Source organism: Mustelus asterias, chromosome 19, assembly GCF_964213995.1.
Source record: "Mustelus asterias chromosome 19, sMusAst1.hap1.1, whole genome shotgun sequence".
Classification (NCBI taxonomy): Eukaryota; Metazoa; Chordata; class Chondrichthyes; order Carcharhiniformes; family Triakidae; genus Mustelus; species Mustelus asterias.
Genome location: NC_135819.1, coordinates 40,739,985 through 40,754,804, shown reverse-complemented (window position 1 = coordinate 40,754,804; position 14,820 = coordinate 40,739,985).

The following is a 14,820-nucleotide window of genomic DNA, read 5'->3' as shown; positions in this document are numbered from 1 at the left end:
ACCAATAATCTTCCAATTTATTTTGGCAGCAAATTACCTTCCTCATTGAAAACTCCCCCCCCCACCAAATCATTTATTCTAATCGCAAGGCCTTGCATTATCTGAGATGCATGTATGGAAGTATTTGCAACTGAGGTTTATCTAATTTGAAGTAACTTTGAAGTTGCGGGTGGCATGGTGGTTGGCACTGCTGCCTCACAGCGCCAGGGACCCGATTTCAATTCATGCCTCGGGCCCCTGACTGTGTGGAGTTTGTATGTTCTCCCCGTTTCTGTGTGGGTTTCCTCCGGGTGCTCCTGTTTCCTCTCACAGTCCAAAGATGTGCGGGTTGGATGGATTGGCCGCGTTAAATTCTCCCTCAGTGTACCTGAACAGGTGCCGGAGTGGGGTGACGAGGGAATTTTCACAGTAACTTTATTGCAGTGTTAATGTAAGCCTACTCGTGACACTAATAAATAAACTTTAAAAAAAGCTTATAGCAGATGTCCTCATCCAGTGTGTTCTGAGTGAGCACCGAGATGGTAGGCAAGTAGGCCACCAGTCTGAGGTGTGTTTGCCACTCCCTGCTCATCATTGATGAATGAACAATCGAGCAGAGGGATGAGGAACCTTACCCAGTTCTCACACTGCTAGTAACTTTCTGAGTGGCTTTCCTGTATATGGGCTTACAGGTCCGAGCACAACCCAGATTCAGTTCCTGGCCTCTCTGTGAGAGTCACCACTCTCTCATTGGAGGTTGCTGGACACTTGGTGTTAAGGATCAGCGCAGTGCCGGTGCTCTGCATGGACTCCTCCATGTTAGAGACCGAGGCACGCAGACCCTCATGGAACTCTGCCAGATCTCCCTGGACATCCAGCATCTGCCACGCCACTCCAAAGGTTGGTCGCCTGCCTCGGTTGCAGCATTGTCCTGGCCTCCAGCTGTGACCCCAGTATCGGCACCAGGGACCTCTCTGCTTCTGCCATGGAAGTGTCAAGTGCCCTCAGCACTGAGCACTATTCATGGAACCTATGACCTAATGCCGAATGATATGTGAGTATTTGCACTGGTGCCTGTTTCCAAGAGATGGTGTGACGCAATGTGACACAGGGGAAGTAGTGATGTCTTCCTCTGAGCTTAATGGAGGGTTCTGGAGGTCGACAATGGCTCCTGCGGATGGCACATCAGTGGAGTCAAGGCAAAAGATCAGTAAGTTCAATCATTGTTGTCATTGTACATGCTAGGCAGGCTGAGGAGGTAATTGAGACCTGCTCCATGGTCTCCACCTGCATTGGAGCTTCAATGGGCACTCTGGTTTTGACAGCACACTTTGAGGAGAGGAGCCTCTAATGTTTGCAGTACCCGTCACACACACACATCTGTAACCTGTACTCTTAACTTCATCCGAGACCCTTGCCTCACCATGATCAGAGGAGTAGGCTGATTGGTGGCACTCCAGCCCCAGTACATCACATTCATGCTTCTCAGGACTAGCAGATTTGGCACTTCCCCATTGGTTCTGCGGTGCACCACAGCAGTATGACTCCAATTCCCCCCTTCCTGTAAGGAGGCATTAAGTGGGCCATTTCACTTGGATACACCTCTCCTTCCAAAGCACTGAGGCCAACCTTGCTGACATTCCAGCCTGGGCAGGGCAGGCTTCAATGCCGGTGGGCATACACACTCAGACCCCTGAGCGCTCTGAGGAACGGGCGCCTGACAGCATTTCACCGCACAGGTTCATGTACTTACCCTTGCTGACCACATCATCGAACCCTTTGCAACACTGAAGCCATCATGCCGTGTCCACTAACCTGGGCGATAACCTCTGCTCAAGCGTTTTGTGTCAGGTGGGTCGGCCTTCTCTTGCCACTCCTGGTTATGAGAATTTGCAGTTTGGCGCTGACTTCTTCCACCAGGATTCCCTGGCACATGAAGGAGAAATGGGGGGGGGGGGGGGGGGGGGGGGAAACAGAGTGCACATCTGACATGCTGCCCCCCCCCTCTCTCTCCCCTCCCCCCCCCCTCCCCCCCACCTTCCCTGAGCACTGGGGAGTTGAGGCTTTTACTGCAGATTGGGGACAGTTATTGGATTCCTTCCAGGCAGCTCTCTCATCCTCTCCCACAACTCCTGACAACCTTTAGGGAACTGCCTCATCTGTTTTTAAACCCCCTCCCAAATTGGCAGCACAGTGGTTAGCACTGCAGCCTCACAGTGCCAAGGACCCAGGTTCAATTCCTGGCTTGGGTCACTGTCTGTGTGGAGTTTGCACGTTCCCCCCGTGTCTGCGAGGGTTTCCTCCAGGAGCTCCGGTTTCCTCCCACAGTCTGAATTAGATTAGATGCATTGGCCATGCTAAATTCTCCCTCAGTATACCCGAACAGGCGCTGGCATGTGGTGACTCGGGGATTTTCACAGTAACTTCATTGCAGTGTTAATGTAAGCCTACTAAGAAACAAATTTAAACTTTTAAATATGTTCCCAACCCCACAAAGTACAAACACAACCAACAGACACGTTTCATGCAGCAATTGGCCTTAATAAGCCATTGGGCATAATGTTACATTAACAATGCGATCAATACCCACTCCGAGTGGTGCCAGCTTTGGGCACACCCCGAGGGTACAATTCAGGCCCCATTTCTTTTAAGGTATTTACTAACTTTTACGACCTTGGCAAATTGCTCTATAAAGATGATACACTTCACATGAGGAGCTTTGTAAAACAGGGTTGGAATAGACACATTTAACATACTAAAAAAAATCAGAACTGTTTATGTATGAGTTGTTAATGGGAGTCATTTCATCATATATAGAAATGTTGATGTTTTTTGAGGAAAAAATGGTCACTTCTTAGAAAAGTAATAGGCAACAATATGATGGTGACTGTTATCATTATATTAAACATCCAAATGCTATTTGTCCATCAGTAATAAACAGCAAACACCAACGGCAAGTTAGAATTCCACATTCGCTACAACAATACTGTAACTTTACCCTCTACCAGCATCTCAGCCTGCCTTTGTGTGTGTTGATGCATTCTTCCAGTTATGATTTTGCAATCAACCTTTTAATTCGATTAATTTCTGTCATATTTGCATACAAGAAAAACTGTGCTGCAAGTTTGTGCAAAGCATTTAACTGATGTTGCGGCATCATCTGTCAGATTCACAGACAGAAGGAATTGATGAGATGCCAGTCAGTGGAGTTTGGCATGATGCACATGCTGCAGGCAAGAATTTTTAAAATTTATTCATGGAACATGTGCGTCGCTGGCTGGGCCAGCATTTATTGCCCCGCCCAATTGCCCGAGGGTGGTTGAGAATCAACCACATTGATTCTCTGGAGTCACATGTAGGCCAGACCAGGGAAGGGATTTCCTTCCCTAAAGGACATTAGTGAACCAGATGGATTTGTCTGGCAATCGACAATGGTTTCATGGTCATTAATGGTCATCATGGGGTGGCACAGTGGTTGGCACTGCTGCCTCACAGCGCCAGGGACCCGGGTTTGATTCTTGGCTTGGGTGACTGTCTGTGTGGAGTTTGCACGCTCTCCCTGTGTCAGCGTGGGTTTCCTCCGGGGTGCTCCGGTTTCCCCCCACAGTCCGAAAGATGTGCAGGTTCGGTGAATTGACCACGCTAAATTCTTCCTCAGTATACCCGAACAGGTGCCAGAGTGTGGTGACTGGGGGATTTTCACAGTAACTTCATTGCAGTGTTAATGTAAGCCTACTTGTGACTAAAAAATAAACTTTAGCAGTAGATTCTTAATTCCAGATTTTTTTAAATTGAATTCAAATTCCACCATTTATTGGGCCAGGTAAGGACGGCAGATTTCCTTCCCTAAAGGACATTAGTGAACCAGATGGATTTGTCTGACAATCAACAATGGTTTTATGGTCATCAGTGGTCATTATGGGATGGCACAGTGGGTTAGCACCACTGCCTGTCAGCGCCAGGGACCCAGGTTCGATTCCTGGCTTGGGTCACTGTCTGTATGGAGTCTGCATGTTCTCCTCGTGTCTGCATGGGTTTTTTCTGGGGGCTCCGGTTTCCTCCCACAGTCCAAAGATGTGCAGGTTCGGTGAATTGGCCATGCTAAATTCTCCCTCAGTGTAACCGAACAGGCGCCAGAGTGTGGTGACTAGGGAATCGAGCATTGAGCAGAGGGTCTAGGTGCCTTTGACTCAAATGGTGCTGCAAGTTTGTGCAAAGTATTTAACTGATGTTGTGACATCATGCGTCAGATTCACAGACAGAGGGAATTGATGAGATGCCAGTCAGTGGAGTTTGAGATGATGTACATGCTGCAGGCAAGAATTTTTTAAATTCATTCATGGGATATGGGCATCGCTGGCTGGGCCAGCATTTATTGCCAATCCCTAGTTGCCCGAGGGCAGTTGAAAATCAACCACATTACTGTGGCTCTAGAGTCACATGTAGGCCAAACCAAATAAGGGACGCAGATTTCCTTCCTTAAAAGGACATTAGTGAACCAGATGGGTTTTTCTGACAATCGACAATGGATTCATGGTCATCAGAAGATTCTTAATTCCAGATATTTTTTATTGACTTCAAATTCCACCATCTACCGTGATGGGATTCGAACCTGGATCCCCAGAACATTCGTTGAGCTTCTGGATTAATAGCAATAATACCACTCCAAAGAACAAAGAACAAAGAACAGTACAGCTCAGGAAACAGACCCTTCGGCCCTCCAAGCCTGTGCCGCTCCTTGGTCCAACTAGACCAATCGTTTGTATCCCTCCATTCCCAGGCTGCTCATGTGACTATCCAGGTAAGTCTTAAACGATGTCAGCGTGCCTGCCTCCACCACCCTACTTGGCAGCGCATTCCAGGCCCCCACCACCCTCTGTGTAAAAAACGTCCCTCTGATATCTGAGTTATACTTCGCCCCTCTCACCTTGAGCCCGTGACCCCTCGTGATCGTCACCTCCGACCTGGGAAAAAGCTTCCCACTGTTCACCCTATCTATACCCTTCATAATCTTGTACACCTCTATTAGATCTCCCCTCATTCTCTGTCTTTCCAGGGAGAACAACCCCAGTTTACCCAATCTCTCCTCATAGCTAAGACCCTCCATACCAGGCAACATCCTGGTAAACCTTCTCTGCACTCTCTCTAACACCTCCACGTCCTTCTGGTAGTGCGGCGACCAGAACTGGACGCAGTACTCCAAATGTGGCCTAACCAGCGTTCTATACAGCTGCATCATCAGACTCCAGCTTTTATACTCTATACCCCGTCCTATAAAGGCAAGCATACCATATGCCTTCTTCACCACCTTCTCCACCTGTGTTGCCACCTTCAAGGATTTGTGGACTTGCACACCTAGGTCCCTCTGTGTTTCTATACTTCTGATGACTCTGCCATTTATTGTATAACTCCTCCCTACATTATTTCTTCCAAAATGCATCACTTCGCATTTATCCGGATTAAACTCCATCTGTCACCTCTCCGCCCAATTTTCCAGCCTATTTATATCCTGCTGTATTGCCTGACAATGCTCTTCGCTATCCGCAAGTCCAGCCATCTTCGTGTCATCCGCAAACTTGCTGATTACACCAGTTACACCTTCTTCCAAATCATTTATATATATCACAAATAGCAGAGGTCCCAGTACAGAGCCCTGCGGAACACCACTGGTCACAGACCTCCAGCCGGAAAAAGACCCTTCGACCACTACCCTCTGTCTCCTATGGCCAAGCCAGTTCTCCACCCATCTAGCCACTTCTCCTTGTATCCCATGAGCCTTAACCTTCTTAACCAACCTGCCATGTGGGACTTTGTCAAATGCCTTACTGAAATCCATATAGATGACATCCACGGCCCTTCCTTCATCAACCGTTTTTGTCACTTCCTCAAAAAACTCCACCAAATTTGTAAGGCACGACCTCCCTCTTACAAAACCATACTGTCTGTCACTAATGAGATTGTTCCGTTCTAAATGCACATACATCCGGTCTCTAAGAATCCTCTCCAACAACTTCCCTACCACGGACGTCAAGCTCACCGGCCTATAATTTCCTGGGTTATCCCTGCTACCCTTCTTAAACAACGGGACCACATTCGCTATCCTCCAATCCTCAGGGACCTCACCCGTGTCCAAAGAAGTGACAAAGATTTCCGTCAGAGGCCCAGCAATTTCATCTCTCATCTCCCTGAGCAGTCAAGGATAGATGCCATCAGGCCCTGGGGCTTTGTCAGTTTTAATGTTCCCTAAAAAACCTAACACTTCCTCTCTTGTAATGGAGATTTTCTCGAACGGGTCAACACCTCCCTCCGAGACACTCCCGGTTAACACACCCCTCTCCTTCGTGAATACCGATGCAAAGTATTCATTTAGGATCTCCCCTATTCCCTTGGGTTCTAAACATAATTCCCCTCCTTTGTCCCTGAGAGGTCCGATTTTCTCCCTGACAACTCTTTTGTTCCTAACGTATGAATAGAATGCCTTAGGATTCTCCTTAATCCTGCCTGCCAAGAACATTTCGTGACCTCTTTTTGCCCTTCTAACTCCCCGTTTGAGTTCTTTCCTACTCTCTCTGTATTCCTCCAGAGCTCCATCTGTTTTCAGTTGCCTGGACTTAACGTACGCCTCCCTTTTCATTTTAATCAGATCCTCAATTTCCCTGGTTATCCACGGCTCTCGAATCCTACCTTTCCTATCTTTCCTTTTTACAGGCACATGCCTATCCTGCAGCCTTATCAATAGTTCCTTAAAAGACTCCCACATGCCAGACGCGGACTTACCCTCGAACATCCTCTCCCAATCAACATCCACCAATTCCTGCCTAACCCGGCTATAGTTAGCCTTCCCCCAATTTAGCACCCTGCCCGTAGGACAGCACTCATCCTTGTCCATTACTATCCTAAAGTTAAGTCCTAGGCCATCACCTCCCCTTAAGATTTTTGACTTTCCACCCAGCCACGTTTAAGGGGAAGTTTCCTCACAAAAGCCAAGAGTTTCCAGTGTTCTATTTATTTGTGAGAGCGTGAACACACTTCCCGAGATGTGGGCTTAAAACGGGCTGAAGTGGCATTGGTATGTTGTTATCTTCATTGAGCTTTACAAGGCTGGAAGCCTGAATCCCAATAAAGATCAGACTGGCTGAAGTGACTGATTCATAAAGCGTTTCTGTTTTTCCACTGTTATGCTGCCAAGTGTATAATAATGACCCATAAATATTCCAAAGAGGCAGTGGATATTTTTGTCCCAGTTCCCCCCAGCTACAGAGATCAGCTATTTGCCTGTGCTCAGTAATAATTCTGATATCACTTTAAATGTATTTCAGATATTCTAATTAAGGCCCACTTGTGCAAGATAATTTATAGTCGTACCTTTTATTAGCTCTTTGCCATTGGCCATATATTACCTCAGTGCACACCATACAGGGAAATGGTATTTTTCCTGTATTTTCCAGATAATTTTTAACTCTTTTAAATGCCGGAGGGAAAAATAATCAATTGGCTTGTCACAAAATAAGCTAGCGAGTTTTTTTACAACGGGGCAAATTTGAAATAAATCACACCCCAGGTTGAGATGTCTGCTCCATTGGAGAGCATGGCGGCAAATTGGGCAAAGCAGACATCAGTAAGCCCCACACAATGTTCTTCCCTTTAAAATGAATGGAAAGTGGAGAGGGAAAATAGGTCTTCATGCCTGAAGTCCTGTCGGATGTAACTCTTTCCGGGAGCACAGGTCGATTTGAAAATGAAAATAAAATCAGAAAATGCTGGAAGAACTCAGCAGTTCTGGCAGCATCTGTGCAGAGAGAAACAGTTCAAGCTTTGAGTCTCTTCCTCAGAGTTAAGGAGAAGGGGCAACATGATGGATTTTATACCATATAACATAGGGTGCAGCAGCTGGAGCAGAATAGAAGTTTAACAACACCAGGTTAAAGTCCAACAGGTTTATTTGGTAGCAAAAGCCACACTGTTTACCCCAGTCCAACGCCGGCATCTCCACAGCAGAATAGAAGGTCAGGGATAGGTGGAAGCTGAGGAGTGATTTGACAAAGATGTCATGGACACAAGCCAAAGGCAGTGTTAATGGTGGTGTTAAAGACCAAAGAAGGTGCCAATGGCAGAATGTGTCCAAAGCAGAACAAGAGTCAGCAAAACAGAAGAAGAAGTGACAGATAGCCCAGTGGATAAGGGGGTGGGAGGGGAGGGGTTAGGGTGCGTCGGTGAAAAAAAGTTGGGAACAAAATATGGATTTTAAAAAGGGTTCAAGATGAAGGAGACAGTTCATGGTCTGAAGTTGAAAATTTAACTTCATGAAACTCCCACAGAGGAGAGAGGCAACAATAGGTAAAGCATTGATGCAATAATCGATATTTGTCTGAGCAATGACGTTTTTAAAAAGTGCATCATTCCACTGGCAGGGGAGTCAAGAACAGGGAAGCATAATCTTCAAATTGGAGCTAGGCCATTCAGGTATGATATTAGGGAAGTTTTATTCATATATACAGGAGCGGAGATCTAGAATTCTCGCAGCCTTGTTGAGGCTAGAGGGGAATTGAAAACGGAGACTGGTAGATTTTTGTTGGGCAATTTTTTAAAAGGATACAGATCCAAGGTAGGTAGATGCAGAGAAGACAGATCGGCGACACGGTGGCACAGTGGTTAGCACTGCTGCCTCACAGCACCAGGGACCCAGGTTCAATTCCAGCCTCAGGTGACTGTGTGGAGTTTGCACAGTCTCCTTGCGTCTATGTCTGCGTGGGTTTCCTCCGGGTGCTCCAGTTTCCTCCCACAGTCCAAAGACGTGCGGGTTAAGCGGATTGGCCATGCTAAATTGCTCCCTAGTGTCAGAAGGGACTAGTAGGGGAAATACGTGGGGTATGGGGATAGGGTCTGGGTGGGATTGTTGTCGATGGGCTGGATGGCCTCCTTCTGCACTGAAGGATTCTATGATTCTAGATCAACAATGATCTAATTGATGCAAGTAGGAGACGCTGCATGTCTTATTACTGATCCTATACACAGAACTTAAATGCAGTTATCCTCAGAGGAATTCATATTGTACAGATGACTATACTATATAACATATGTACTAGATAACTATACTTGTTAAACTACTTTCTCAATTGCAGGTACTAAAAAAACATCTGATTGAAGCGACAATGATAATAAAAAACCATCTTCAGCCATTAGAGAGAGCCCTTCACTCTGGAATACGTCAAAAGGGGCTGCAGCTTTGAACTATGCAAGATGAGGGAAATCCACTTTTTTATGGACATTAATACAACATGTGGAATATGGACAAAACTGATTGAAATACAGACAACCTTAAATGGGTACAAACAAGACATTGACAGACAAAGAGATACACAGCCTTATCAAATCCTTCTGGATGTTGCTTGAGCTGACAAAGGACAATGACAACAGGACATGGGCAAAACTACCCTGCTAGTTATGCAAAAACGGGCCCTGCTAGACCTGGCTCAAAACCAAAGAACAATGCTACCCATAACGCCATCTATGGACAGTACACATTACAGACACCAAGTTGTCTGCAAATGCCAACAGGTTTGGGCCCAGGCTGTGTCTTGCAAAACCATCTTGATGGGAAGGCAATCAATACCTCCTGAGGGCTATCCAAGCCATTTCACACCCCATCAGCTCCAAGCATTCACATCAATTCAACCAATCATTGGGAGAAGCCCGCCAGAATTTCAAAGGCTGCATCTTTTGAAATTGAATTAAGACAAAGGACACTCAACCTTTAGGCATGAAAAGCCCCAGCTGGAATGGGATATAAATATATAGATGCTGGAGCACACCTCAATTCGCTTCTTCACGACTACAGCCAAGGACTCTCCTCCAGCCTACCACATCCAAGAATAGCTGGCAACAAGGCCTGAAGATTGGACACTGCAGAAGGACCAACCAGAAGAAGAAATCCACACGTCCGCCATTAGAGGTTGTTTCCACCCATCTGCAATGGAAAAACACTCATCCATCAGGCCTCCCCAACCAACAGACCCGAGGACCGACAAAAGACACCAACGACCACAACCAACCAATTTTGACTGAGCCACAAATTTATCGGTTCCAACAACTAAAAAAACTCTAAAATTACTCTTAAACCACCAAAGAAAGAAATTCAACAAGTACTTACCAGCAAAGACACAAGACACAAGGAACCACATTTGCAGACACAACCCTAGACTGAAGGCCTGGGTTGCACAGCAAAGACTTTTATACCTACCTGACCACACGACCAAAGTGCGTGTCTCTTAAAGGCAAGATGGCCCTGATTTTTTTCTTAAAGGCAGTACTGCTCTTTTGACCGCAGGAGTGGTGAGTACAATCTACAGTCCCCAGAAAACCCCAATTAGCCAAGTGTTAAGGAAGGGTGGTTGGGAATTGTATCCATTGAAAATATCCATTGTGTCACTATAGTCTCTTCCTTCCATAGCAGAGTAACTGGTTGTGTGTGCATGTTGCCAGGTCTGGTTAATTTCATTCCTTCCTAAATAAAATTTGGCCTTTTCTGTCACCCAGTCATTTCTCTTTTCATTCTGGTGAATCACAAAGCTGGAACATAATTCCAGAGTCCCGAACTGTAGGGGAGTAAAGACCCCCCTCCCCATAAAAAAATATCCACTCACCTTTCTTGTCATTCCAACCCCTTGGTTTCATTCACTAACTATGTGAAGTGTCTTGGAGCGTGTAGCTACATTACTTGTCGTGTTACAGTATATAGTCTATGTTACTACTGGAATCAGAACCCCTTTGCCAACCAAGCAGCATTATCTTCCCATTCAGTATAAATTGTTGTTTTCCCCTTATACCGGTATTGTTGCAAAGTGCCCCCATGAGTGCAAGACGAGAAGCTATTACATGTCTCTTTTTTCGGCAAGACTAAAACTCTGTACCACCAAGTGGCTATTCTGCTTTAGTGTAGATTATGATCCCTTTAAGGAGACCTGTGAACGACCAGTTTCAAACCTATACCACCCATGGTTGTGGATGGGTAAATAAAAATGTATTTTAAATTAAAAGTAGAAGTACTGATTAACAGAAAATTGCACTGAGGTCATGACTATAATTTGGCCTCGATATAAACAGAGTAATGAGGCCTGTTTCCTGCAGGAGTGCTGCCCACCTATACCGAGCTCCACTCAAATTCAAATAGTAAGTTAGCAATATGAAGAAATCCAACTACTTTCTGGCTTAAATCTAAAAACAAGGCAGAATACATTTGAAAAGCAATCCTATATTATTCTTAATCTACATCATTGACTTGGACACAGAAATTCAATAGAAGTTGGTCAAAATAGGACTACTTTAGGATGGGCAATGGAATCGAAAAGGGCAACTCAGAAGTTACAAAGACAGTTGAAGAAAATGGGACGATTCTACGAGTTCACACTATTGGCAGATAACCCCATACAAAGGGAGGTACCAAATTTAACTAAGTGGATAGAACAACAACAAATAAAACTTAATATGAATGAGTGCGAAAAGTGCAATTAGAAATAAAACGTGAGCTTTTTATGAAAGGTGTCAATATATTTTAAATTAAAAGTAATTGAGCTGTTTTAGTAGATTCCAAGCTCAACATGTCCAATCATATGGAGCAATAAAGAAAACAAATAATTCAAGCAAGTGGCCACAGAGTAGAATTATAGAATAGAATTCCTACAGTGCAGAAGGAGGCCATTCGGCCCATCGAGTCAGCACCGACCACCATCCCACCCAGGCCCTATTCCCGTAGTCCCACATATTTATCCTGCTAATCCCCTGACACAAGCGTCAATTTAGCATGGCCAATCAACCTAATCCGCACACTTTTGGAGTGTGGAAGGAAATCGGAGAACCCGGAGGAAACCCACGCAGACACGGGGAGAATGTGCAAACTCCACACAGACAGTGACCCGAGGCCAGAATTGAACCTGTGTTCCTGGCACTGTGAGGCAGCAATGCTAACCACTGTGCCACCGTGCATGCCAAAGAAGTGGGAGCGTTACCGTGAAACTTTTGTCTGTGTTGACCAGACACCTTCAATGTTTAATTCTGGGTTCTGAGGCACAAGGGAAAAACACAAGCCATGGAAGCCATGTTGGAGGAGAAGCACAAGGCTAAGAATGTCGTATTCAAACATATTTATCCCTGTTTTTAAACCATCGGCAGATTGCTCTCCCCCCACGACCCCCCACCCAGTTCCAAAAGTCAGTTCAAACCAACCAATTTAGAGATGGCCATCCTACAGTGATAAAACACAGCCAGTGACCTCAACCAACAGAGAGCAGGACCTCCGGCCCTCAGTGGGAGGAAGTCCCCTCAAAGACTGCTGGTCAATCTGATTGGCTGACAGCCCCAGCAGTCCCAACAGGGCTGAGCTCAGTATTGGGCACTGCCAAGATTGCAATCAGGCCCCGGGAAGAAAAGCAATGGATTGCAGACCAAGATAGGTCCCGGACATTTAGATTGGGAGGGAATTTGGCATTCCAGGTAGGGGTATGCATCATCTTGGGCGATTGCCTTTAGTAGAGATATAGCAGCCCCCAAAAGGTGCACCCCCATTCCTTCTCAATTTTTCACCCCAGAACAAATGGACCCCCCCCCCCCCCCCCACACTCTCAATTGCTTCACGTGTCAACCTATTAAATGGACAGGACAGCATAATATTTGGGTCAATTGGCTATTTAACAGCCTCAGTTACCCATTAATATTTTTTTTCAAAATGGTGGGTGGGCTGCCGTTTTCTCCCCTAAATACACCCTGTATCATAGGCACTGGGTCAGAGGTGGGCAGCAAGGTGGTGGGACAGCCACCCTTCATATTTTACACACCTGATGGGGTGCTGTAAAGTCCACCACAGGTCACCTTGAGTACTCCAATTGGTTCTGACCACCGAGACACAAGAATTGGACACAATGCATAAAAGATCCATGAGGCTGATAGTTATGGGAATGGGACTGAGGTGTGTGGAAAGATAAAAGAGAATTGGCCTTTTCATCGTGAAAAGAAAGTGACTCAAATATGACCTCAACGAAGTGTATACAATAGGAAAAGCTGTGAATAACTGCTTTATGTTGCATGAGTAGGAAAAAGGGAAGGAAGCAAGGTTAAAGCGAGTGAAAACCAAATGTAAGGCTGATGTGAAGAGGTCAACGAATCAAATGGAATTTCAGCTGGGGTAATCAGCGTAAAATTCTGGAATCATTTAAGAAATAATTGAATGAAACAACATGAGACCGTTCTGTTTGACTGGGTGGATATGCTAAGATAGTCTGAATGGACTTCATATTCGGTACTCACTTATCTTGTGGTCTATTTAGCTTCAGAACCTTTCAAAAAGAACTTCTGTGTTAAAGCAGATGACTGGAGATGAAGGGTGTAGGTATAATAAAAACCAATGTTGGTTCCTACAAAATAAAATAATGTCTCTTGACTGCTGCCAACAGGTGCCAGCAACAGCTACTCTGCTCCATTGGTAGTGAATTCATTATCAGTTATACTTCATAGAATCCCTACAGTGCAGAAGGAAGCCATTCGGCCCATCGTGTCTGCACCAACCACAATCCCACCCAGGTCCCATCTCCATAATCACATGCATTTACCTTAGTTAACCCCTTGACAGTAAGGGGCAATTTAGCATGGCCAAGCTACCTAACCTGCGCACCTTTGGACTCTGGGATGAAACCAGAACACCCAGAGATGCAGACACGGGGAGAACATGCAGACTCCAACAGACAGTGACCCAAGCTGGGAATTGAACCCTGGTCCCTGGCACTGTGAGGCAGCAGTGCTAACCACTGTGCCACCATGCCGCCCTTCATAACAGTCTGAAGAATTGTTTGACATTCATCACCAACTGGTAATGTTAGACATGCTCATTATAAACTCACCACTGAACTTACTCCCCTAAAATACAATCCCGACAGCAGTAATGCCGATGAAATGATGGTACAATATTTTCAACCTCTGCCTTGGGTGGGAAATCCCCAGACGCTATTCGTACATTCTCTGAGGAGAAGCAGCTTGCTGTTGTTATAATAAAATATAGGCTGTGAAATTCCATGGGGGTTCTAGTGGTTACTGATCTCCATCTGATCGGAGATGAGTGGATTCCACAGGGAATTGGTGTAAATGGCTGATTGTTAATCAGTGGGATTTTATTGTGTGGCAAGATTTCCACAGGTCCAGGAGGATATTGAGCGCTTACGTGCCACTGTCAAAATCCCTGAACAAGAAATAACTTCACTCCTTCCATGTCCATCTGGTTAATGACCAACAACACCTCATATTTTTCATTATCTGGGCAGTTACGATTCCGTCACAGCGATTCAACTCAGAAACACTCTTTATTACTGAAAGGCAAGTATCTGATGGCTCTCTCGAGATAGAAGGAGCAGAGGTGGATAATACCAGTTTGGGGCTGTTGCTCACCTGTGGAGAACCGATATAACAAAACACATGTTCTCATTAGATTTGTCATGCAACAGACAAGTATGGTTGTGAAAGTATATTGCAGATGCCTCAAAAGGATTGAAGAAAGATCTTCAGTAGAGGCTTACCTCAGTTTTGATTTGATTTATTCTTGTCACATGTATTGGGATACAGTGAAAAGTATTGCTTCTTACGTGCTATACAGGCAACACATACTGTTCTTAAAGTACATAGGGGAGAAGGAAAGGAGAGGGTGCAGAATGGTAGTGTTTTACAATCATAGACAGGTTGTAGAGAAAGATCCAGATTCTGATGATCCACATTTGCCCCAAAACTTGACACTTGGAAAACAATGCAAGTGCATGCTTGGGATGAAAGAGAAGCAGGAATCTAGGGGGCGATTCTCCCAAA